The following is a 22,867-nucleotide window of genomic DNA, read 5'->3' on the forward strand; positions in this document are numbered from 1 at the left end:
GGTAACGGGAATAAAGGTAGAGAGAGTATATGGATGCCACTACAAGGACAGTGGTAGCTATGATCATGAAAGGTTTTTTTCTGACTCAGTTTTCTCAGTGGAATAAGAAACAAGGACTTCTATTCAAAGTAAAAACTGGGAAGGAGACAATGACCATAGGAGGTGACTGAAGATATAAACAGTCACCCAGGAGGAAATGAAACCAACATTAAGTGACTAAGGAAATGTAGTATGATTGCCAGTCAACATTAAAGGTCAATTTAAGGTCATAATCATAGATTTAAAGCATGATATATGCAAAAAAACTGATTTTTTAAAGGATCTTATTTATTTATTATGTATACAGTGTTCTGCCTGCATGTATGCCTGCAGGCCAGAAGAGGGCACCAGATCTCATAACAGATGGTTGTGAGCCACCATGTGGTTGCTGGGAATTGAACTCAGGACCTCTGGAAGAACAGCCAGTGCTCTTAAACACTGAGCCATCTCTCCAGCCAAAACAGATGGTTTTACAGGCACAGAGCAGGCAAAGAATTTGATTTAACTAGCCCTATGATTTAAGTTACACAAGGCAGTTGAATTGAAAGGTACATAAAATGAGAATGTATAATACACAAACGAGAATGTATAATACACAAATGAGAATGTACAGTATACAAAGGAGAGATGGTAATGAGTTAATATGGATTCTAAATGTATACTTTTCCTATCTCCTGAAACCCTACTCCTTCTTCTTAGCCATATGGAATTCATAGGTAGCTAGCACCAAAATTCTTACATCCTAGACCCTGTCTCAGAAGCTTTCAATGCTCTCCACCTTCCTGGACACCCCTGTAAGGATGCAACTTTTACTTAGCCCTTTTAGAGGAGGGCTCTTCCCCCTCCCCTCAAATACAAGGGAGGACTAGCAAGTGCCCTTCTTATTCCATACTTCTAATTACAGAATATCTTCCCTTTGTGCTGCACAGAAATCCCCCGCTCTGAGTCATATACCATCAGGCCCCAGAACCCTACTACCTTTCCTACCGCAGCCATTTATGGCTCTGCAAGGTCATCCTTTTCATTCCTTGGTAATTTTAGCTTCTGGCTCACTGTCACTCCAATACTATTTCTGTCATGATTCTTATTGATTTCAACATCCAAAAGAAAAATCCATCTGATATCCTGGCCTCTTCATTTCTTGACTACTACATAACACTGATCCTGTTCTCTCTATCCTATCCGAGCCTCTTTCCCTATAGTCATACATTAAAAGGCCACCTAAAGTAAATTTTATTATCTACATCTGAAGTTGCATTTTTGCTCTTGTTGCTTTGGTTTTTAAGACAGGATCTAACTATGTAGACCTGCTGGCCTCACACATACAGGCCAGCTCAGTCTGCCTGCCTCTGTCTTCTGAACACTGGGATTAAAGGTATGTACCACCATACCTTGCTTTTTTTTTTTTTAACTTTCTAGTGCGGCTAGAAAGATGGGCTAGTAACTATGAGAATGCACTGCTCTTGCAAAAGTTTGGTTCTCAGCAGCCTCATCAAGTGGCTCACAAACACCTGCAATTCTAGCTCTAGGAGATCTCATACCTCTAGCTTCTGTTGACAGTTGTACTCATACTCCGACCCCCACTCCCTAATTATAAATAAAATAAATCCTTAAAAGATTCCAAGATGAGTTAGTAGTACTGGCAAAGTTGAGATAACAGGCATATGACTGTTCTCCGTAAGAATTCATGCTACCAACATCAATAGATATCAGAAAGCAAAGCCAGGGGTAGATGTACCTGTAATTTCCAGCACTCAGCAGGCAGAGAGGCAAGGAGATCTTGAGTTTGAGGCTAGTCTTGACTATATAATAAGATCCCAACTCTTCCACAAAACCTTGCTAAAAATATAAAGAATAAACAAATAGAAAGCAAAAAGGAGAACACTGGGAATGCTATGTTGTCCTCCTCCCTTTTAATCAGACTCTCCAAAGGAAGATTAATATTATTGTATCATCATTTATACAGCTATGTTAAGGACAGGGATATGTTCCAAGAACTGCATCATTATGTGGTTTCATGGCTATGTGAGTATCATGGTAGAGTTTACTATGTATTCTGGTTATATGATACAGTCTGGCTCCAAGGCTACAAGCCTCTAGACCTTGTTTCTGCATTGAATACTGCCAGGAGTTATAATATGTGATAGTTAATCTTTATTGTCAACTTGATGGGACTTGGAATCACATGGGAACACACCTCTGGGTATGCCTATGAGGGTGTTTCCAGAAAGGTTAAGACCTTACCTGGATGGGTGGCACTATCCCAAAGATTGGGGTCATGAACTAAATAAAGAGGAGAAAGCCAAACGAGTGCCAAATTCATTTCTCTCTGCTTCTTAATGGTGCAAGCTACCTCATGCTCCTGCCACCATGCCTTCCCTGCTATGACAGACTGTATCCTCACAAACGTAAGCCAAAATAAATTCTTATTTTAAGTTGCTTCTGGTCACAGCAATAGGAAAAGTAACATATAACATAATGGTGAGTACATGTATATCCAAACAAAAAAGATACACTACCTGAGGCACTTAACACAAATGGAATTTATAACTAGAAGTTTCTCGCAGTGAGTCAATGAGAGAATTGTCAGTGAATGTGAAGCCTCAGGGCATGGCTATAGGCTTTATAAGGACTATACTTAGGCCATAGTAAATTTATATAAAAATCCCTTCTTAAAAACAAATTAACCTTAGCTTCTATGCATATTTACCTTTTAAACTATTGACTTTCATAATGAGACTCAGCTTAAATACAGACACACTGCACAGTTGTATAAAAATATTTTCTTAGCTCAAGTCTAGACAGACTCACTGCTGATTTTTTTTTTACCAGATCTTCAAAGAATACCAATGAGCTTCAAATTCTTCAATAAAAATAAGGGTGATCCTTCAAAACTCATCCTATGAATTCACTCCCCTGATACAGCAAAATACAATACTCAAAAATCAAACTCAACAACACATTAAAAAGATCATTCATCATGATCAAGGTGGCTTTATTCCAGGGACACAAAAAGGTTCAACATATGCAGATTAATAATAATAATACTAATATTACATAAACAGAATCAAGTCTAAAGGCACTGATCATCTCAATTGATACAATGAGGCATTTATGCAGCTAGAGAGAGGAACAAAATCATGTCTTTTGAAGGAAAATGAATAGAAATGAAATGGTAAAGAAAATAAGACTTGGAAAGGTAAGTTCTCACATGTCTATTATAAGGGGACTCTAGAGAAAAAACAAAGACAGTATGACAGTAAAAGGGAACTATTACAAAATAGGAAAGAGAACCAAAATGAGAGAAAATATGGATGAATGAAAATATAATCAAATTACATATGTATGTATGAAAATTTCACAATGAAGTCATTACTCTACATAACAATGTGCTAGAAGAAACAAAAGGAAACTTTCTATTCTTATTGTTTACATTGTTTTATATTTTTTGTTGTTAAAAATCAAGGCATGACCAGGCAATGGTGGTGCATGCCTTTAATCCCAGCACTTGGGAGGCAGAGGCAGGCAGATGTATGTGAGTTCAAGGCCAGCCTGTCTCAAAAAAAATCAAGACACAAATACCCACATCATCACGTTATTTCACTTCATCCTATCCTATTAGGAGGTGTTCAAAGGTAATAATACTCAAGAAGCCATCATCTTCTTCTGGATCCTCTTTCTAGAATCTGCCTATCTTTGTTACTTTTCTATTGCTGTTATAAGACACCATGGTCAAGGCAACTTATAAAACAAGGAGTTTAGTTGGGCTTATAGTTCCAACAGTTAGAGTTTATGATGGTGGAGTGAGGACATGGTAACAGGTGACTGAAGCAGCAGTGGAGAGCTGACATCTTGATCCAGAAGTAGGAAGTAGAAAGCACCCTTGGAATAGTATGAGTCTTTCAAAATATTAAAGCCAGCCCCAAGTGCCACACTTGTTCCAACAAGGCCACATCTTCTAATTCTTCCCAAACAGGGACTAAGCATTCAAACTTAAGCCCATTGTGGGTATTCTCATTCACACCACCACTGTCTGAGACACTTCGTTCTAGAAATATATGCATGGCAGTTTGCCTCCAAACTCCTCCTCCTTCCCCTCCTTTTCTTCTTCCTCCTCCTCCTCCTCTTCTTCCTCCTCCTCCTCCTCCTTTTCTTCTTCTTGCTTTTCAAGACATGTTTTCTCTGTGTACCCCTGGCTGACCTGGAACTTGCTCTGTAGACTAAGATGGCTGTCCTCTAACTCACCGGCCTCTTCCTCCAGAGAGCTGGGATCAAAGGTTTATACCACTACCATCTGACTGTTTTTACACTTAAAAAAAAGGGAAGCTATTTTAATTTTAAAAATTGTGTCTGTGTGTATTCAGGTAGATTGTGTGCCCACAGAGGGCAGATGTGTCAAATTCCCCAGAGCTGGAGTTGTAAGCTTGGGTTTTCTGCTGCAAGCCATTTCTCCAGCCCCATTTTCAAACTTCTAAAGGATTATGTTGAGGTCTAAATAAATCCTTCACTGTGACTTTTCTTAGCAGTTCTTTTTTCTTCTCATATAGTTTCCTTCCCCCCTTTTCTTCCAAAGCTATGGGTGTATGAGGCAATGGGAAAATATATATTTAGCTCCACTATAATCTTTTAGGACCGCATTGGGTATGTGGTGGTCCATTGTTGACCAAAATATCATTATGTGGTACATAAATGTTCTCAAATATATTAGGACTGGGTTTAGCATAGAAATATAATATCTATTACATTCATTTGCCAACAGTAAAGCCAGTATTACCTAATAGATGAGGATACTAAAGCCAAGATAGAAGCAACAAAACAAAACAATCAAAACCCAAGACCCAATAGTGCGTCATATAACCAAGAAAGCTTAAAAAATGTGACTTGAACCTAAGGTTTTCTATTGTCCACAACCCTTTCCTCCTTCATCACCGCTGCATTAAGTCTAAAGGAGCATGGAGGAACAGGAATTGACTTCAAAATCTTAGTAGGAAGGAAGGAAGGAAGGAATCTATCTGCAGAACACTGCAATGGATAGAACTTAGAAAGATTAAACTTTTTAAACTCCACTTTCATTTTCCACAAAGTCTGAAATGAAGTCATTAAAAATAAAGTTATGACACAAAACAGCTATATAAAATAAAATCATATCAAATAAATGTAGTAAAACAACTTTTAAGAGGATGAATAATGTTAAATGCTCTTGGAATGTCACACTATATTATCAAACTTTGTAATTATAATTAAAACAAAGAGCTTGTACAACAATAAAACTGACTAGGACATAATTAAAAGCACATGAAAAAATAGAAACATATCCAGAAATAGAACTCCACGTAAAACATGCCATAAGGCCAAGCATAAAGCTTAATTTAAAAAAATAAAGCAAGTGACCTGTGAGATTAAGTCGACAGGAGGGAAATGGAAAATGCACAAGGCTTTAAATGCGAAAGAATGCAAATGTCAGGGTAAGAAAATACAATTTAAAGAAACTTAATGGAGGAGTAAAATATGAAATTCAATTTGGAGAAAACAAATTCAAGAATGAAGAGTCAGTGTCAAAAGTCACTGAACGGAACAAAACTTAGAAAATACTTTATATTTATTCCCAAAGTATTTACTAAGCATTTGCAACACTGCTATAGTTTCTCAGTGAGGGGGTGATGGGATTCAGGTGGCAATGTGATGGGTCAGGGAAGCAGAAGCAAATGAAGCAGGAAACCACTACAATTTATTCACTCTCATATCCCCAATATGTAGCCAGTACACAGCATGAAACAGAAATTCAATAGTATCTTCTTAATGTATGAACTGTCAGATCCACAATTGAGGTAGAGGATGGAGACAAAAGCTCAGTGGACATATCTCTAGGTAAGAAGAAAATGCCAGATTCTTTGAGCTGACTTTTCATGTTCATACATGTGACTGGCCATTCACAGAATTCACCTATTAACTGCTGTCATGGAGATGGCTTTGTTATCCTACTTCTTGATCCCACTGGTGCTCCTTATTTGTCTAGCCTTGACCATACCTTTGGTTAGGTCTTATCAGAGGTAAGTAAGATTCTTAGTACATTTTGGAACAGGGCTTGTCTACTAAATGAGCATATTAAGTACTCATCTACCTACAAATAGCATCTTCAGGCAAAAAATTGTGGTCTTATGGAACTCAAGAGTAATTAATAGGGTAAGGATGTAGTTCAATTGGTAAGGGTGCCTACCCCTGTGGTCCAGTTCAAGGACAAAATTAAAAACCTGATGTGGTAGCACACACCTGTAATACCAGCAGTTAGGAGGTGAATGTAGGAGGATCAGAAGTTCAAGGCCATCTTCCACTACACAAGTTCAAGGCTAGTCTGTACTACATGAGGCCCTGTCTTTAATAAAATAAAAATGAAAAATGAGTAGTTAGCACCAAATTAGACAAAACCATTCAAAGAAAACGTTTGAATTATAATCTCTAGTAGTAATTCCAACAAGAAATACTTGATTTACTTTGCAATTCAATTTGGAGAAAACATGATAGGGAGATCATATAGGAAGGTAGAAATGAGAGCAAAGTTCAGCTTTAAGAAAAGTCAAAGAGGAGACATGGCGTAACCCATCACACAATGCTCGGAGAGGTATGAAGGCTGAAGATATAGTCAAGAATTAGAGAGCAAGAAAGTTGAGAAACAAGAGTTGTATTATGTATATAAGCAAGCAAACACAATAATTAAAACCATTAATTACATAGTGCATGTGTATATAAGCAAGCGTGTTAATTAAAACCAAGTAAATACCAGTGGCAAAGAAACAATGATAATTGGGACTAGTCAGAGTCCTAAAAACAACACATACATATGAGGAATTAGTAACTGATAACTGATATACTACCTACTATAAAAATTATTCAAAATAGTCAAATAAATATTTGGCTATTCACAAAATTCACACTGTTCACAAAAGTAAAATCCAAATGAATTAAGACCTCAATTTGAAAAATATATAAAAGTATAAAAAATTTTAGTTTATTCAGTCTCATATCCCAACATGTAGCCAGCACACAGTATGAAACAGAAATCCAATAGTATCTTTTTAATGTTAACAGCAGAAAACTAATTAATTAAAAACTCAGATTAAAAAGTTTTGCCCCTAAAACTTTTGCTACTACTTTTCATTGCTACCAGAACAAGATGGAAAGATCCCATTGCTTGTATGGTAATCACAGAACATAGAAAAATCAAGCTGAAACTGAGCTAGAAGCTTCTTCTTGGCTGGCTAGGTTTTATGGTGATGGAAGGTGTCATGCAGGTTGTTATGGGAGGAAAGTCATCAACAGTCTTACTAAATCCTTTGTGTTGTACTACCAATCTGTATGACAAGAAATGCCCATTGGTACACTAGTGGCATGGCTATTACAGGGGTTACCAGTCACTTTCTGATTAGATTCGAGGTCTGATCTACTGGAAGGAACCAATGCCTGGTACAGTAAACCTGATCAAAAACCCTTGGCCAGGGAAGTTATAGAACCTAGTGGGAAGATACTATAGTTACTTCGTTAAATGGACATGTACTTATCAAACTACCTGCTTTCTAAGATTAGTGCTGTTTTCAGCTTTGGTAAGAAAAGTCTTTTTGCAATGGGTGGCAGTTATTGTATAGATTCATTAACTAGTCAAGGTGTTGAGAATTAGTGACTGCTGAATGAGAAGTCTCTGTATCAGTCCTTCCAAGGCTCAAAGAACACTGTGTAAGAGGGGATAGAAAGAATGTAAGAGCTGGAATAAGGAGTATAGTGTTGTAAACTATTATTGTTTAGGTATGACATGATCACTGCTCTCATGAACTCATAGCAGCTACAGTTCCCTACAAGAGACCAGTACAAAATGGGTGCCATCAAGAGGAAGGAAGTGGAGGAGATCACACTGCCTGGACCCTCCCTGATGAGCTACTGGCAATTACTGGCTGCTAGGATAAAGGCATACATTTTCTTCAGTGTTGTAGACACAGTTAAGATGCCCATGTTCCTGTAAATAACTCTCTTATATTCATGTATGCAACCCTAATTAGGACACAATGTGCGCGCACGCGCGCACACACACGCACACGCACACACAGATACAAATAAAGACATGAAAGTAGACAATAGGTTACAAGTTGGGGATAGTAAGGAAGCAGGGAGTGTGGGAGGATAATGAGAAGGTAATGGAAGGATGAATATAAAAATATACCATATATATGAATGTAAATGTAAAGACAAAACCCATTAATATGTGTAATTAATATAAACTAATAAAGAATTATATGATGAATAAAAATGCTTCATAAAATCAAAAGCTATACGGGCAAAAACTAGAAGCAAAATTAACAACTTAAAAAATACCGAAAAGGTTGAGAACTCTAAAATAACAGAAAAATGTTTGCCATTTTTATAATAAAGAGTATATGGAACATAAATATTTTTTATGCTGCACATGAACAGGGTATTTTGAAATCATACCCCACCAGTGTTTTATCACATAGCAGGGTAACTACAGAATACACTGTATGCTCTAAGTGCACATACCACCACCCCTAACCACCACACACTCAAATCTACCCATCACTTTCACACACACAAAAGAAAATTCATTACCAATTGAAAAAATAAAGAATTATTAGTGAGTTATCTTTAACTATAATAAATCAAGAGAAAGCACTGAAATCTTTTATAACACATCAGAAGGCCCATATGAAAACCTGCAGGCGTGGAGAAATGTTGACCTAGATGACATCTCTGTGAACTTGCTACTGGGAGAGACTGTTACTAGATATGACTTCTTTAAGAATCTAGTGCCCTTCTCAGTAGAATCAACACATTCTTTCCCTAGTACATGGGACCCTCAACTGCCTTTAATGCTCACATCCAGGTGGTACAGCACCTGTGGGTCTTCATTCACTTTAGGAGAACTCACCATGGGTAATCGGTTCTAACCAGATCTGCCAGAGAAGCACTAAGGTTGCCACAGGTACCAAGTTCAGAGAAGACAAAATGGTAACACCGGAGCCACAGAGCTTATGGGAGGACTTAGCATGGTAATAATACTTTAGTACTACTCTCAATATCATTCTGGGCCTCAGTCCTCACAATTGTGAAACAGGGAATATGCCTGTGAATTACAAATAAAAAGAACTGTGCCCTGCTATGGTATCTAAGGCTTTAATGGCATATTCCATTCATAGCCACTACTCTTGGTTTTTGAGTTCTGATTTCATAGAAAGGAAGTGTTTAATTTTTTTAAATACAAATGAACTCCATTTAAATGACAATTAAAGATAGATAAATAAATAAGGAGATTTCACATACATATAATTCTAGCATTTGGGTGGCTGAGGCAGGACTATTGCTGTGAGTTTCAGGACAATCTGGTCTATATATTGAGACCCTGTTGTTGGAGGAAAAACAAAACAAACCCAAAACCCAAATAGAATAACAAACAAGAAGACGGAGAACCCCAGGCATTCTGTCTCAGAAGTAGGGTGGGAAGAGTCATCAGTGTCCTTAGAGTGCTGAGAGCAGTCTGAAGGAGAAGAGAAGTACTTCCAGGAAAAGTGAACTTTCACAAAGATCCTAGGGAAAAGAGAGAAAATTTATTAGGAAGAGCACAAAGGTCTGAGGTAGGAATGCTGGAAGAAGATGTTATTTGCAACTCAGTCAAAAATAACCACAAAGGAGAGGAGAAGATGAATTCAGAAAAATAAAGGTGTGTGTGGTTGGGGTGGAGGAGATGGGGGTTAGTGGGCCTTAAAGGTAAGTCTAAAGCCTTGGAGGAGAGAACTTAACTTTTAACAGGGCATTAAAAATTCTTGTTCCTCTGTTGATAACAGGTTGCAGAAGAGAAAGGACACATCAGAAAAACGAGGGTATTGCAATAGTCTAGAGTGGTTGTTCTCAACCTTGTAAATGCTGCAACTCTTTAAAACACTTCCTTACGTGGTGAACCCTAACCCTAAAAGTATTTTCAATGCTACTTCATAACTGTAATTTTGCTACTGTTATGAATCATAATGTAAATATCTGTGTTTTCCAATGATCTCAGGTGACCCCAAGGGGTTGCAACCCACAGGTTGAGAACAGCAGATCTAGAGAAAATACTATGGTGGTCTGAGCAAGGCAGAAACAATGAAGATAGTGGAAAGTGACATAATCTAATGACTTACCACTTTGAAGGTAGACTCAAAGAGACTGATGACAGACTGAACATAAAATGAAAGAGAATCAAAGGTGACTTAAGGTTTTTGCCCTGGGCTTCTAGAATAATAAAACTACACCTTACTGAGATGGCTTAGGTTATGGGAAATGTATGGGAGGGAAGAGGGAGCTGGGAAAAAGAGAGGGGAGAAGAGGAGGAAGAGGAGGGCATGAGGGAGCAGGAAGGTTGAGTCAGGGGAAGAATAGAGCTCAGACTGATGGCTGAGAGGCCAGCATGGGACTGGTCCAGACCCCCTGAATATGGGTGTCAGTGAGGAGGCCTCGGCAATCTATGGGGCCTCAGGTAGTGGGTCATTATTTATCTCAAGCATATGAATGGACCTTGGGAGCCCAGTCCACATAGAGGGATACTCTGTCAGCCTAGACACATTGGGGAGGTCCTAGGCCCTGCTCCAAAGGATATGACAGACTTTGAAGATCCCCCATGGAAGGCTTCACCCTCCCTGGGGAGCGGAAGGGGAATGGCATGGGGGGGCTGGGCGGCAGGGAGGTGGAGAGGGAGATGGAGCTGGGATTGACAGGTGAAGAAAGCTTGTTTCTAATTTAAATTTAAAAAAGATAAAACTCTATAACCTTCAACTTTCAGAGGTTAGGAAGATAATGAGAAACTAGGGGGAAAAGCTGAAGAGATAAAAAAGTCTCAGTAAGTAAATGAAGTATAGAAGATGAAGTGTACTAGAAACTGAGTGAAGAAAGTATTAAAAAACAAAACAAGCAAGGTGGTGGTGGCGCACACCTTTAATTCCAGCACTTGGGAGGCAGAGGCAGGCGGATCCCTGTGAGTTCGAGACCAGCCTGGTCTACAAGACCTAGTTCCAGGACAGCCTCCAAAGCCACAGAGAAACCCTGTCTCAAAAAACCAAGAAAAGAAAACCCAAAGTAAAACAAAACTGTGTAAGATGCTATTGAAGAAAGACAGAGAACTGATTCACTGGTTATCAATGTGAAAGTCAGTATTGAACTAGTTTGGCAAGAGGATATCAGTGGAGAAAAGTCTTAATTAGTATAGATTCAAGGCCTGACCAGTAAGAAAAGAAAAAAAAATATGAGTCACTGAATTGGATAACTGTTCAGTGGATCAGAGTTGGAAAGATGTAGATAAAGTCAAGGGACACTGGAGAGTACAATGTCTTCTATCAGAAGGTACTGCATTTCCAATATCTAAAACAGTAACTGGCACATACAAGTTACTAAACAAATACTTGTTGACTGACTGAAGTTATCGGATATTTCATCAAAAAGCAGCTTCTAGAAAACACAGTAAAATATTAGGATTCTTGGTTCAATATGGAAATACGGTCTTTTACTTTACTGTTATGAATGAAAACTTCTTAGGGCCCTTACATACCTAAAATAGATATCCCATTGTGGTGGAATAATCTTTTTGTATACTGTGAAGATGTCTGTTTGCCAAGGCGCCTTCTGATTGGTTTAATAAAGAGCTGAATGGTCAATAGCTAGGCAGGAAGGGGTTAGATGGGACTTCTGAGAAGAGTAGAGTACAAGGCAATGAATCTAGGGGGGAGAGAGATGTCAAAGGACACTGAGAAAAAAACAGGAAGTGAAAGATGGGAAAGCGCTAAAAAGCCACAAGGCAAAATGTAGATTAATATAAATGGGTTGCATCTTATTAAGTTATGAGTTAGTGGGACAAGCCTAAGATATAGGGCAAGCATTCATAATTAATAATAATCTCTGTGTCATTTTTTTTGTGCCAGTCCAAAGGAAAGTCCAACTACATTCCATAATTTGGGAACAAAGACAGGATTTGACAAATTCCTTTCAAGAGTATATGTTCAATTCTAGATATATAATATCATCTCTCCAACTACTTCTTATGTCTGAAGTCCTTGTTTAATAACTATGAAACAATCATGAAATTGCATAAAATCATATAGCCTTTTCCTACAAATAGTGCCAGGACACCAGGATATCCATTTACAAAAGAATGAAGATGGACCTAACTTCATATACAAAATTAAGTCAAAATGACTAGAAGCCTGAAATGTAAAGACTAAAGTTACATACTCTTATAAAAATTGTAGGGGTGAGTTAATGTGATCTCAATGATGCCAAAAGCATAATGGCACCAACAATTACAAAAAAGAACTAAGTTCTTTTCTACAAAGGCAACTATCAAGACAGTGAAAGAGCAGCTCATAAAACTGGAGAATTTTCAAATCATGTATGTGATAAAGTCTATTATCTAGAATGTATAATCAACTATTGTTTGTCCTTTCCCTTCATTTAACTTGTGTGTGTGAGCACATTTGCATCAGTGTCTGTGTACATACAAAGGCTTCAAGTTATTACTGGGGATCTTCTTTAATTTCTTTTCTGTTTATTCTCCTTATTTATGTATGTAAAAAATAAATTTATTTATGTATATGTGTGTTTGCCTGAATGAGTTAATGTGCACTGAATGGATGCAAAAACTTGAGGAGGTCAGAAGAGGGCTAGAATTACAGATGGTTGTAATTTACCATGTAGAAGCTGGGAACTGTACCTAGTCCTCTGCAAGAGCAGTCAGCACGATTAACCACTGAGTCATCTCTCCAGCTCCCCAGCCCTTCCTTTGAGGTAGGATATCTTACTCAAACTCAGAACTCATCAGTGTAGTCAGTCTTCATAACCAGCTTTCTCTGGGGATCCTGTCTCCACTTTTTAAGGCTGTAATTATGAGTAAACTGCCACACCCACCCAGCACTTATATGAGTACAAGGACACTTGTATTCCAAGTGTTTAACCACTGAGAAATTTCCCCAGGTCCCTATAATCAATTCTTATAACTCAACAACAAAATGGCAACACAACTTAAAAATGGGCAAAAGAAAATTTTTTGATAGAAATTTTTAAAAAGAAAATACCAAACAGCCAAGAAATATATGAAAGATTCTCAATATCATCAAGTCATTATTGTAACTACAAATCAAAGCCACAATGAGATACTACTTCATATTCAGTAGGGCACATATTTGCATTAAAAAACAATGACAACAGAACTACCACAGCCAACAGCAAAGAAACCAACCCAGAAAATAACAAGTGTTGGTGAGGATTCTGGGAATTTTCAGATACTGCTAGCAGAAACACAAAATACTGCTGGGCTGCTGCTGTGGCAGTTTGATGATTCCTTGGAAAACTCAAAGGCTGAGAATGTAACTCACATAGAGTTATTGCCTAAGAGGCGCCAGCTCTTCAGGATAATTCCTAATACCACCAAACAAACACCTTCAACAAAAGAATCATCATATAACCCAGCAATTCTATTCTACCTTTATATGCCAATGAACTGAAAACAGGTATTAAGCAAAACTTGTAAACAAATCCTCTTAGCAGCATAGTTTAGAAGATCCAAAAGGTACAAATGACCCAAATGCCATCAACTGATGAAAACAAAATGTGACATACCCATAACTCAACTAGAGAAAGAAATGAAGTACTGACATACACTAAGACATGCATAATTCTGAATGACGGACAGACAGACAGACAGACAGACAGACACACACACACACACACACACACACACACACACACACACATACACACACGAGACAGGTTTCTATGAAATGTTTAGGATAGGTAAACAGGAACAGAAAGCAAAATGCTTGTTGCCAGGAATTTGGAAAGAAAGGAATGGAAAATGACTGCCTAATGAGATATAGAATTTCTTTTTGGGGGTGATGACAATATCTGAGAATTCGAATGTGATATTGGAAAACTCTGAATTTATTGAAGACTTGTTAAAATAATTAATTTCACATCAATTAAAAAATTTACACAGCTTACACTGAACAAACTCAGGCCTTGTATCTAAGAACTTAGTCAAAGGCCTCAGTTCATTCAGTGGCCCATGCTCCTCCACACACCAAAGGAGCTCTGAACTGCATCAGCAATGACTTAACACCTTTCAGGTATGGCACCTAACCATCATTTTTATGTGAGAAATCTCACTGCTGCTTAAGTACATACAAATTTCTAAATAAAATTTTTTTCTAATAATAGAATCTTGGTACAAATCATCTTGGAGCTATGTTTGCTATCTATATTACAAAGTTAACTTTTATATAGTGTTTATATATATACTATATGGTAAACATACATACACACACAATCTACCTGATATATCAATGATATCTATGAGCTCTCATCCCTACAAGATATTACTTGTAAGTGCAAAAGAGCATAGCAATAAAATTCATGCTTTCGATTAATAACCATTTTCACTAATAATATTTGGCATTCCCCACTTTCTACATTTTCTGGGTTTGTTTGTTTTGTTTTTTTGAAGACTGTAACTCTTCAGGCACATGGAATCAAAACTGACTTTTAAAACCTCTCATGCCAGGTTAAGGTCTTCAATGAAGAAGAAACAGAACAGGTGTATCTATTTGCATGACAATCCATCCTAAATAGTGACTCTGAGTATTCAGGGTAACATTTACACTTTCTCCTTCATCCCCCTTTCTTTCTGGACAGAGTCTCACTATGCAACCCTAGCTGGCTTAGAACTGTCTATGTAGACCAGGTTGGCCTTGAAATAAAGATCTACTTGCTTCGATCCACCAAGAGCTGGGATCAGAAGCATGTACCATTATGCCCGGTTTTTACACAATCTTTTTGATACCAAAGTTTATTCAGTACACTTTCTCTCTGACCTCAATGAGGGCATAAAACTCCAATTTATAGCCACCCCACCAATGATAATGATTTCAGAATATGAAAAATTTTACATGTATGCAACTGGAAAAATCAAGTTCTAATATCAAGTTAACTGAAAAAAAATACTGCAAAACTACTCATGGGAATCTGACAAATACACATTTCCTAGAACACTCCATTTTCAATATGCCAACAATCTGGTTTTTGTTCATCACTTGAATGGAAGGATGATGTCAGGGTTACTGGAGCCCAGATCACTACTGGCCTTTAGAAACTCTTGGCTTTCTAGATAAGCAAGAGACTTAAGGCCAAATCACTAACATCTAAAGCAAGTCCTTCTGGAGTCTTCTGGGTCCTAGAAAAATATCTCCCACTGAAAAGCAGTCTTCAAAACAAAAACCCCCCTCTATAATAGAGAGACAGTGGTTAGAAACTGACTAGTTACCTCCCTGAGAAGTCAGAAGTGTTTGGGTACTCAACACACTGAATATCTACTATGCAGCCATAGATAGCAGTCCCTTCCTTACCATGATACCTTTGCAGATAAACTTTAGAATCTTTGTCAATCTAGGTTGGAATTATAGGAGAGTGATAAAGTACTTCCCTAGCATGTGCAATCCACACTGCACTGAGACACAGATTATTTTGAACATTCACTATTTTCTTATGGTCTACTTATTTTAATCTGGTTTCTACCTTTTCCATTCTAGAATGGCTCTTGCTTAGGTCAAAGATTCCCATCTTCTGAAGTTCAACACATTATTTTCAGCCCACTTAACAACTGGATGATTCTTTTCTTTTTTCTTTTGGAAGCATCATCTTTTTTTTCTTTTGCCACTGTGGCATACCCTAAACTATAATTAGTTTTATTTATTTATTGTTATTATTATTACTGGTTTTTTGAGACAGGGTTTCTCTATGTAACAGCTCTGGTTGTCCTGGAACTCACTTTGTAGACCAGGCTGATCTCAAATTCACAGAGATCCACTTGTCTCTGTCTCCAGAGTTCTGGGATTATAGGTATGTGCCATCACTGCCCAGCTACTACAATTAGATTTTCAAGAAAGAATATAAAGCAAAAACCAAGTATGGGTTACTATTTTAAAATAATTTATTTGTTTATTATTTTGTGTATAAGGGTATTTTACCTGAATGTGTGTGTACCATGGGTGTGCTGATGTCTGTGGAGGTCAGAAGAGGGCATTGGACCCACCTAGTTCTGCATTTCAGTATCGGGATTAAAGGTGTGTACCACCACTGCCTGGCTGCCATACATAGGTTTTTGTAAGCAGTCTGGAGATTCCAATTTAGGTCCTCACACTTGTGTAGCTATTTCCCCAGCCCCAGTATTAGTATTTTTTTCTTAATCATTCATTGTTTCCAATGTAAAACTAAGAAGAAAATTAGTCTCCCTTGACCAGGGATTATACATTCAAAAGCACACAGAATTAGGTCAGCAAGCTGGTTCAGCTGGTAAAGGCACTTGTACTACAAGCCTGAGTTGGATTCTCAGAACTATGTGGTGCATCTACTTGCATCTTCAATGCCAGCACTCCTACAGTCAGATGGGAGATGGAGACAGAGAAAATGACCAGAAAGTGCATGGGCCAGCAAGCCTAGAGGTGGCAGCACAGGAAAAACAGCAAAGATCCTGCACCGACAAGGACACCCAACTCCTGAAGTTATCTTTTGACTTCCACATGTGTACACACACCCACAAAATACAGAAGCAGAGGCAAAGCAGGCCAGGCGTAAGTTTTAGAGAGTGGCTGACTGGGATCACTTGTGACTTAACTTCTGATCACTGTTGCCATACAAGACAGAGCTTAGTGTGTCATTGGTTTTCTCTCTAAAAATCTTTGGATTTAAAAATATTGGCAACTAAAGCAGAATTAATGATGGAACTACCTCATGAACAAACTAAAAGATCTGTGAGCTAGATTCTAAGTATTGGGCTATTAGCTTGTAACCTCTGCAATGAATAATTTCATCCATGTACTTCAACTTAAACCTAAATTCTGTGCCTCCAGTTCTATGCTCCGTCCCCATATGGGTTCTGAATTGTCAAGTGCTTGCATGACATGTTTGAATGAAAGTTTAGTATCTCAATGTGAACTATGATTTGAATCCACCTCAAAACTATCCTTATGATGTTCTCTATTTCAGGTAACAACTCTACTATTTACATTTTTGGGCAAGCTAGTGTTCTGGAATTCATCCTAGGAAGTTATTTTTCTACCCTCAACATTTGTGCCATTATCTTCTTCTAAACCAGTGGTTCTCAACCTTCCTAATGCTTGGACCCTTTAAATATAGTTCCCCATGTTGTGGTGATGCCTAACCATAAAATTATTGTATTGCTATTTCATAACTGTAATTTTGCTACTATTGTTAATAGTAATGTAAGTATCTGATGCAGGATATCTGATATGTGTCCACCAGGGGGTCTTGACCTACAGGCTGAGAAGTGTTCTAAATCCTATCAATCACACGTCTTAAATACATTTCATACAGACATGTATCTCTTTCCAGCCCCACTGCTGTCATCCTGGTCCCAGTTATCATTTTTTATGTTTAAACTACCTTGTTTAAATCATTTTTTCCATATGATGATCTTTCACAAACATTGGTCCAGTAATCTTATTTCTATCAGTTTACCCCACAAATATACCTATACGCATGGGAACTGGTATATTTATAGTTCTCTTTATAATAAACTGAAAACATTTACATGCCCACCAACAGGAGAATGGCCAAATAATCTATAATGTAGCCATACAAAGAAATACTATTAAACCATTAAAAAATAAAGGACATATACAAAGGACATATACATCAAAATGGGCAAATTTCCAAGGGACTATGAAAAGAACAGAGCACAGTGTGTTACCATTTGTGTAAACAGGATGCCTATCAAAAAAAAAGTTCAGAATTTAAACAAAACTATAGTGGTTATCTATTCCGAAGGGATGTCAAAAAGTGGCTGGAAGAAAGTATTGTGACTGAATGGGCCTGGAGAAGGGCTCACACTGGTGTATGTCCGTGTATGACTCCAGTGGTAGGCTGGACTGAGAAATCAATCAGTAGCAGAAAGCTACTGCTTACTTTTCTCCTTATTTTATAACAATCACCCCCTCCCCCCCAACGCTTCATGTTCCAGCCACACTAGCTTCTGGGTTCCCAAGAAAAAACTATTCTTTTCCATCTTAGGGGGCCACAGTTCTTCCTTCTGGGTAGAATACTGCCCCCCAAGCTTTACTTTGAAATTATATATTTATCCTTCTGAGCCCATCTCAAATGTTACTTCCCTCAAAGAGACATCCCTCAGTTTCCAGACTAGGTCAAGACTAACATTTAGGCACTCAGGGAAACCTGTATGTCTCCTCTCAGAATTTAACACAGCTGTAATGAGATAACTGTATAATAACATGTTTACAGCAGTTACTGATTGAGACTATAAGAATCAGAAATGCAGATTATCATACCAGTTGCTTTTACCCTTGTTTTCCTAGACCTAACCTACCATCCAGTAGGCTGTCATACATGAAATAAACGATTTCTCTTGCCCTTACTTAGGAAAGAAGATAAAGTCAACACATCAGCAAACAAGGAGATGCAGTGTCCTGGGATTAAGGAAGCAGTCAGTTTACAATAGTAGTTTTCAGCTATGGATAACTTGGCCCTTCTCGGAGGGATAATGGCAGTGTCTACAACAGTGGTTCTCAACTTGGGGGCTGAATGACCCTTTCAGAGGGATTGTCTAAGAACATCAGGAAACACAGATATCAGCATGCACAACAGTAGCAACGAAATAATTTTATGGTTGAAGGTCAATATAACATGAGGAATTGTATTAAAGAGACACAATACTGACCTAGATGCAATTTTGATTGTCATTAAGTATGTGTGTAGTACTATACTAATAGCTAGGATTCTAAGTCACGAATGTGGCTAACCATCCTCTATTGCACGTGATAGCCTCCACAACAAAGTCTTAACCTGATCTAAAATGTCAATAGCACCATGAACGAGAAACCCTGATGGAGAGGGTAATACTCAAAAGGGCAGCCAATTCTACTCCTTGCTTTGGTGGGGTTTTGTTGTTGTTACTTTTGTAACAGGGGGTGATGGTGTGGGGGGGATTTGAATTGGATGTCAAGAAGAGTTTGAAACTTAAGCTTGAGTTACCTGTTGAAAGGTGACAGAGGCCAGATCAATTGACTATATGGATCAGAAGTGAGTCGTTGAGGAGTGTATCACCTTCAAATATCCTGTATTCCATAACTTCCCAAACCCTTTATTCTCTTCCTGCTCAAGCAAAACTTTCTTTCTCCCATAATACTTGGCTTCAGCTGAACCTTAAGGCCAGATGAATTGAGACCAAGATAAAGTCAGACAGTCCCTTCCCTATGCAGAATGTTAAGCATAGTGGCATTTTAACATGTGCAAATCCTATGCATGAAAGTAAAGCATTAACTGCTTAATATTCAGGCTGTTAGTGTATAAATCCAATAACTATGTTGGCCCTGGTAAAGACTTCTCCAAAGCTTTCAATTAAAAGACAAAATACAGCAAAACTTTGTATTCCTGATTTGGGTTTCCAGGTTGCATAAAAGATGCAAGTTCCCCCCCCCCAAATAAGTCTGTCAGAAATGACCAGAGCCTTTTGAATGTAATAAACGTGAATAAATCGCGTGCAAATCAGAAGCTTATCTGTGGATTTTAAAAAAAAGCTTTCGGTAATGGAGACCAGTGAAAGAAATTAAGATAATTTTTAACGGTACCAAGGAAAAGGCCTTGTGTTTTACTACAACACGAGTCTGCTGCCTGCTTTGCTGGACGCCCATGCTCTGACCTAGTATGGCAATTTTTAGGGTCTCTGTGCTTGATGCTCTGTTTACAAGAAACTGGGGCCAGACACTAAAGAAGAACAAAGAAAAATGCCTGGCACCAAAGAGGCGGGGGACGTTTTGCACATAAATGAAGATCTGCGGAGGAACTCTTCTCAGATTTTGAAAGGTGCTACAAATCATTCCCTTCGCCTGTCTGTTAAAGCATTTATTCCGTGTTTTCAAACTATGTTCTACAAAGAAAATACCCTATCATTTACAAACAGCAATTTGTCTCCCCCCCCCTCCGCATCTGCAGAGCATCGAGCTGGATAACATTTCCTTAGGCTTTATCAGAGTGGGAGGAATGGAAATAATGTGAGTACAACACAGTTCCGATGCAACATCAACTCCCAAGTCCGGCCAGCTGGTTTCCATCGCGCGGTCCCCAAGGAGAACGCCCCTCCGAGGCGGCGGCCGGGCCGGCGCGACCGTGGGAGCTGCCGAGGCCCTCTCAGCTCAGCCACTCGGCCGCCCTCTACCTTTGTTTCAGGTGCCCCTGTTCCCAGAGTGGCTGGGATCCCGCCCGCAGCTCCGAACTGGTGACACATCCTTCTTTGGCCAAGTCTGGCCGAGGCCGGGCAGGGGGCGGGGAAGGAAAATAAAGCCTCAGCGCCTAACGACGTGACTCTCAGTTCTTCCAGAACCTTGGCATTTGCTGCCCTGCCAAGCTTTCCTGTTAACGAGTTCCCGGCCCGGGCGTCCCGCGAGGTGGGAGGCGCCGGCCATCGGTCCCCCAGCCTCCTCCGCAGGGCACCCGGGCCAGTTTCTGCCCTTAGCCGCCAGCCCCGGGAGTCCTCCTCCGGCGTGCAAGCGCTCCGCCCGGAGTCCCCGCACCGCGCGCGGCCCCTGCGGCCAGGCCAGTCCCCGCCCCCGGCCCCGCCCGCCCCGGCCTCCGCGCGCCGCCCCTCGGCCTCGCCAGCCCGCCGCGGGCCAGGGGCGCAGAAGGAGAGGTGGCCTAGCGCCCCGCGTCCGTGCGCCTACCTCAGTGCCCGCCGCTCCTCCTCCAGCGGCTGCCTCGGCTCTCAAGCGACGCGCCACACACTGCCCCGGCTTCCCGCGGCGCGGGGTCTGGGCCGCTTTCGCCGCGCGTTAGGAGCCAAGGCCTGAGCGCGCCCCGCCCAGCCGCTCAGTCGCCCAGCCACCCGCCGGCGCCCCAGCCCCGCCCACCAGCCCCGCCCCCAGCGGCCCCGCCCACCTGGCCGCGCCTGGTCTCCCTCGGAAAGGGGGCCCTGAGGGGCTCCGGGAGAGCCGCTGTGGGCGCCGCTGTGCACTGCTTTGGATAACGGAGACGGCGATTAGTACTATTTGACGAAGGAGTTTCATGCTGAAAGTATGCGTTTTATGATGGCCGTCATTGTTTTTATTGCCTGTTTTACTGTCCTCTTCCTTAGCTGCCTTGCCCTTCAGGGAGGCTATGTGACTTAGACTACCTTCTACACTCCTCGCTGTGGCCGGCACCTGCATGCTTCTTTTCAATCAGCTCAGGCTGTGAGAGTTTTGAAAGAAGAGTTTTTATTTTCTAAATGAATGGTTAAATACAATTTAAAAATTACTAAAAAACAAAACAAAACTACACAAACCAAGTGCACGACTTAATGGATTGTTCTGAAATATTTGCAATTTTGATGCCTGAAGCTTTGACCCTAAAATAATAAATACGGTTTTTCTTTACTACAACGGGGAAATAAATGGTTGCCTGGACTAGGGATATAGCTCATTTTGTATAGCCTATCACCACCTAAAATCACATAACTAAGAGAGTTGACACAGGCCTGTGATTCCACCTCTGCAGAGGTGGAGGAGGCGAGGGAATCAGAAGTTCAAAGTCATTCTTGGACATATTGCTAGTTTGAAGCCAGCCTGGTCTACATGAATACCATGGCTCAACAATAAAAATAACGTACATTCAATTCTTAATTAGAAAATCAATCATTATAGAAGAATAGAGATAACAAAACCTAGTCGGTCAGGAGAATGAATAGCGTGAGTGACAAGCATGTAAAGATGAAGAATCAGATGCAGAGAAAGGCTTGGATTGGGCAAACTGTGAGGACAGGTTCTGGGTACAGGGTTTATCCCTTTCTTTCTGTCAACAGCACTTAGCACCGCACCAGTCCCCATACTAAGTGCCTTATTTGTACATGTGAATACATACATTGTACATTCATGTATAGATGGTACGAGCAAACATGTATCTATATGGCTTTACATTTTGCAGGTATATGTAAACTTGATTATAAAAAGTATTGATTTATTTTTAAAAGAAAGGTGTATATAAAATCGCCCCAGATAGGCTTTTACTTCCTGAACCATTTCACTAAGTTAGCCTTTCCAGTAGCTAAGATGTGGTCTGTGGTGCCTTGGAAGAAGAAAAAACCATTACACACCCGACTTTACACGTTCCCATTTTAAAGGCCTTACACACACCACACTGAATGTGTCTCCTTTGAGTCAGAGCAACCGCGTGAGGAAGGCAAGACACAGAGTGGTGGTAAAGGTCACAGAAGAGCTCCGATGGTGAGGACAGAGAGTACACAGTGAGTCATGAAACAACTCCAACGCCCTACTCCCTGCTCAGCACTCCTGCAGGGCCTTCGCCATGCACTTAGACCAGTCTCACTGGAATGTAAGCGACACAGTTTATCCTGGGTGTGGAGGCACATGCCTGCAATTCTGGGTAGGGGGCAGAGACAAGATCAGGAAGGACTTCAAGGCTGACCATGGATCATAACAGGTTGGAGGCCAGCCTGGCCTACATGAGAATGTCTAAATAGGTAAGACTCTTCCCCCCAGTTCCAGAAAAGGACCCAATTTCATGCCTGGAAATTTGGTTCAATACAATGGAACCAGCCCTCAGTCACGTGCCAACTCTCCATAATTTCCTGGACCCCAAACTCTATGGAAGATGTTATGGATAAGAAAGAACATACAGTCTTTGCTTATGGTCAAGAAATAGAGAAAATTTTGAGAATAAATGAGTGATTTGCCATGATAAAAAAGAATAGTCTAGAATACAATTCCATTGGGGTTTGGAGAGAGAA

General features: G+C 39.8%; 1 protein-coding gene across 4 annotated transcripts in view; it reads right to left on the minus strand.

The window, feature by feature from the left end:
* Positions 1–20,958, minus strand: part of Ppp2r3a (protein phosphatase 2 regulatory subunit B''alpha) — a 138,824-nt gene extending 117,866 nt beyond the window's left edge. For 3 of the 4 annotated variants that reach the window (XM_040740037.1, XM_040740035.1, XM_040740038.1), the window contains exon 1: positions 20,808–20,958. The gene's annotated coding sequence lies outside the window, so the exon portion shown is untranslated. The remainder of the gene's footprint in view (positions 1–20,807) is intronic. The other variant, XM_040740036.1, reaches the window with a different exon arrangement.
* Positions 20,959–22,867: the final 1,909 nt, after the last annotated feature.

Source organism: Mesocricetus auratus, unplaced genomic scaffold (genome assembly GCF_017639785.1).
Source record: "Mesocricetus auratus isolate SY011 unplaced genomic scaffold, BCM_Maur_2.0 Super-Scaffold_100691, whole genome shotgun sequence".
Classification (NCBI taxonomy): domain Eukaryota; kingdom Metazoa; phylum Chordata; class Mammalia; order Rodentia; family Cricetidae; genus Mesocricetus; species Mesocricetus auratus.